A 4,345-nucleotide genomic window follows, 5' to 3' on the forward strand; every position below is an offset into this window, starting at 1 on the left:
CTCTGTTGCCCAGGCTGGAGTGCAGTGGCACGCTCACAGCCACCCTAGCGTCAACCCGCTGGGCTCCGGTGATCCTTCCACCTCAGCCTTCCAAGTAGCTGGAATTATAGGCGCGTGCTACCACACCCAGCTAATTTTTTATTTATTGAAGAGACGAGGTTTTGCCAAGTTGTCCAGGCTGGTCTTGAACCCGCGGGCTCAGGTAATCCACCCGCCTTGACCTCCCAAAGTGCTGGGATTACAGGCTGAGTCACAGAACCTGGCCAATTCTAAAATTTTTAACAAAGCTTCTGAGAGTCTAAACAACAGGGGCTGGAAGTTACTAGGTTCTTCTAAGGCACCTTCAAAGGAGAACATAAAGACCCCAGGTATTTCCAGCAAAACAAAGAGATCCCAGTGTTCTGTCAAATTGAAACAGACACCTGTTTTGGTTTCAACACAGGTTATAAGGAAGAAAAGAAACCCATTCCAAAGTCTTTTTGGTATTCAGCTGCAAAGGCCTCCAGACCCTAGAAGGCAGTTCAGAGGAGGACAGCAATCCATCAGTGTCCGTCTGGTTTAGCCAGCTGACTATTCTTGAAGCAGAGTTAACTCATGCCTGACTTCATAAGTCAGTATTCTTGCAAGGAAAACGAGGGGTAAGGGGACAGGAGACGGACTCTGACCTTTAGCACAACGTTTGTCTCTGGTTGTAATGTCAAGTATTTACTTAATTTGGAGGAGAAAAATGATTTCAATTCTATCTTGAATTCATCATCACTAGTGGCACAGCACACAGTTCTGAGCTTGCATAAGAAGATGAAAAAATAAGTCACAGTTAAACACATACTTGCAATTTTAAGTTACACCTTAATAATTCCAGATATTGAATGTAATCTGTACTTTTAAAAAAAGAAAGAAAATCTTGCACTATGTCACCTGGAGAAATTGTGGTTTGGTTCCAGTGAGTTCTACAACAATTTTTTCACTCCATCAATTGAGAAGATATTGAATGACTGTTATTACCAAGAACCTGGTTAGCGGGACCTGAGGGTCCTTTCAAGTTTCAATAGCTCCATAATAGTTACATTACCTTTGAGCACTAAGTACAATGCATCAGAAAGACTAGATTCTGAGTTTTTTTGTTGTTTTCCTTTTAAGTTCTAAATCTGCCAACGTTGAAAGTAGCATCCACTAGTTTCTCTCTGTCTGGCTCTATTTCTCCCTAGTGAGTCAATCTAACCACCCTGCAACCTCTGATTAAAAATATGCTGCTAGTGTGGCTCATGCCTATAACCCCAGCACTTGGGAGGTGGAGGTCGGAAGGTGCTTGAGCTCAAGAGTTCAAGACAGCCTAGGCAACATGTTGAGACCTCATCTCTACAAAAAAAATCAAAAAATTAGCCAGGTGTGACAGAATGCATCTGTAGCCCCAGCTACTCAGGAGGCTGAGGCAGGAGGATCACCTGAGCCCAAGAGGTCAAGGCTGCAGTGAGCAGCAATCATGCCACTGTACTCCAGCCTGGGCCCAGAGTGAGAACCTGACTCAAAAAAAAAAAAGGAAAAGAAAAGAAAAAAAGAATATGCTGCTGATTTAAAAAGCAGGAAATTTTCTCTTAGAAAAAGTCTCCTTTTCTGCAAGATGCCAGGCAGTAAATATTTTAGGCTTGTAATTCATATAGTAACAATTACCCTACTCTGCTGTTGTAGGCCGGAAGCACTCACAGACCATAGGTAAATAAACATGGTGGCTCTGTTTCAATAAAACTTTATTTGCAGACACTGAAACAAAACCTCACATGTTACAAAAGATTAATTTTTTTCTTGGTAACTATTTTAAAGTGTAAAATTATTCTTATTTCACAGGTTGTAAAATGTCAGTGACACCAACTTGGCCTGCACGTCAAGTCCTTGCTCTAAGAGAAGCCCTGCTTATTGCTGGCCCAAAGTGAAACATCCTAGTTTTGAAACCAGCACTCCAAACCAGTTATTAAAATGGTGCTGCTACTATCATTTTACAGCAGCTTTAGCCCAAAGGAGGCTTGCATCTCCAGGCAATACTAACTAAATAGCAATATTTAATGAATAAACTTTGCCCAAGATCTCTTTTAATCATAGACTCCTTCACCATAATTCCTTAATAAAATAACCAGAAGGAAAACTTGTAGTAAGCACAGTTCAATCAAATCCATAACCCTACTTTTCTGCAACTCCAAAAGAACCAGATGTGCTGGCTATGGAACTCATACACCCAAATGAACACCAGAAGACACTGTTCAAAACTGTTATGTGGAGGAAACATAGAGTACTAAATTACTTCACAAGCAACAAAGTTACAAGGCAAACCCAGGATTCTGGAGTATTATGCCGGTAACAAATCATCAGCTCAGCCACAATACAGAAAGGGCACTCTCATACCTCACTTCATCTCATGGTGGTTTCTGTAGTTTTTTTGTTCCTTTCAATCTTTACTCACGGACAATTATTTGTCGATTATGAATGTATTCATCTCCAAATAATGCCTAGATTCATTGTTCTAAGGAAAAGAGCTGTTCTCCCCATCCCAAAATTCAGAAAGCACACACATACACGTGCACGCGCACATTTCAGAAACATAGCAAAGTAAGTTTGATATCTGAAACCAATATTAGTTTTCATTAGATCCTGACAGATTCGGCTTTAAAAAGGCACACAATTAGGAAGTATCCTCTGTTGGGAGTTATTCTGAAGCTATGTCTACAGCTATAATTCTTCCTATAGAATTTAAATTCTATAATTTAAATAAAAACCACACTGTTTAAATAGTTTTTCAATGTTTAAAATAAGTGCAGTTCTTTTACGACCACTGAAAACATATCACATTGCTGCAGTAGAGGTAATTGTGATGTGTTATAAACACCAATAACTAAGAGACTCAACCATAATCCCACATCAGTGAAGATAAACCGTCTTTTTTCCTATCTTATTTCTATCGACTGCTTACTAAAAAAGACATTTCTAATTCATTGTTCTACACCATGATCCATGTTCCATAGGTTATATGACATTCTGACAACTGTACAGTTAACAGTACAGTGCTTTAGAGTTGTTTCTATAAGAGATAATTCGTGTAAGTAATCCACAGCAAAAAAATGTGACTTTACAATGTAAGATCACATACTAAATTTATGTTCACTCCTAACAACATCATAGGAGAGATCACCTAACAAACTGCAATTGCTGGGGGCTATCAAAGAAATTTAGGATTCCCTTAAAAAGAAAATATAAGTTTTTACTAAATAAAAACGAAATGTTACTTTTCTAAATAATTGCTTTATCCCCTTCTTAGACGATTCTTTACACTCATTAAAACACACGAAATCAACCTGGGCACAAATTCTCTCAACAACGGGCATAAGAAAAGTAACACAGGAAAATGAGAAATATATAAAATAATGAGATAAAAGATGAAATGGGAAATAATTAGCTCTTGCTCTCTGAAAAGACAAAATGTACTTCAAATGCTAACTATTATAAGCCAACACCCTGGGGGGAGTTCAAAAGTCTTTTCAATACACATAACGTTAACTGCGAACTGCATTTAGGTCAAATACGAAATATCTCCCTCTTTATTCTACAGCTGACCTGAACATGTTTCTTTACGTGGCACAAAACTGAGCTCATGAAAACCCTACCTAACCGGTCATGTCACGTCACTCACGATCCACAACTACAACTCTAAAAAGAATTCACTCCCGCCCCGTCCCGTTTTAAAAGCCCTTCCTGTAAAAGTTTCATCATCTTCCTCCTTATCACACTCTTTCCAGCCAGCTAACTAAAGTGAAGTTTAAAGGAGATCCCTCCTAGGTAGGAGGGGAAGGTTGGGAGGATGGGAGCGAGAACCTGTCAAACACATTTTGGAAGTGCTCGGGGAAAATGTCACCCGATGAGCCCAGGGAGTTAAATGGCTCACAGTGCACGGTTAAATTTCTTTATGACCCTTTGTATGTTCAGGGATTCAACCAGACAAAAAGAGGGACTGGCTTTTCGTTTTGTGTCTCCGGGGTTGGGAAGGTTGTGCGGGAGATGGGTCTGGCGGGGTCTTTTCTACCTCAGGCCTCGATGCCAGATGGATGCCCCTGGCCACGCTCCGGCCCCGAAGTTCTCCCAGTCGCGCCGCCGGGCGCGGACGCCGAGCGTCTGCAACCCCCGCCTGGGACCCGGGAACAATGCGGGGCTCGGGGCGCCCACGCTAGGGCCCGGGGAGGGGGAAGGGGAGGCCGTCCTCCGCCTGCGCCGCGGAACAAAAGGCGCCGCGGGGCCGGGGCCGGGTGCCCGGGGGTCTCGGCGAAAACTTTCTGAGGAGCTGGGGCGACAGGGCGAGGGC

The 4,345-nt window shown here is 42.0% G+C and overlaps 1 protein-coding gene across 7 annotated transcripts in view; it reads right to left on the reverse strand.

Moving 5' to 3' along the window:
* Positions 1-4,345, reverse strand: part of METTL9 (methyltransferase like 9) — a 53,500-nt gene that overhangs the window by 46,593 nt on the left and 2,562 nt on the right. The window lies entirely within an intron of this gene.

Source organism: Carlito syrichta, unplaced genomic scaffold, assembly GCF_000164805.1.
Source record: "Carlito syrichta isolate Samal-C Ts95f unplaced genomic scaffold, Tarsius_syrichta-2.0.1 Scaffold305573, whole genome shotgun sequence".
Classification (NCBI taxonomy): Eukaryota; Metazoa; Chordata; class Mammalia; order Primates; family Tarsiidae; genus Carlito; species Carlito syrichta.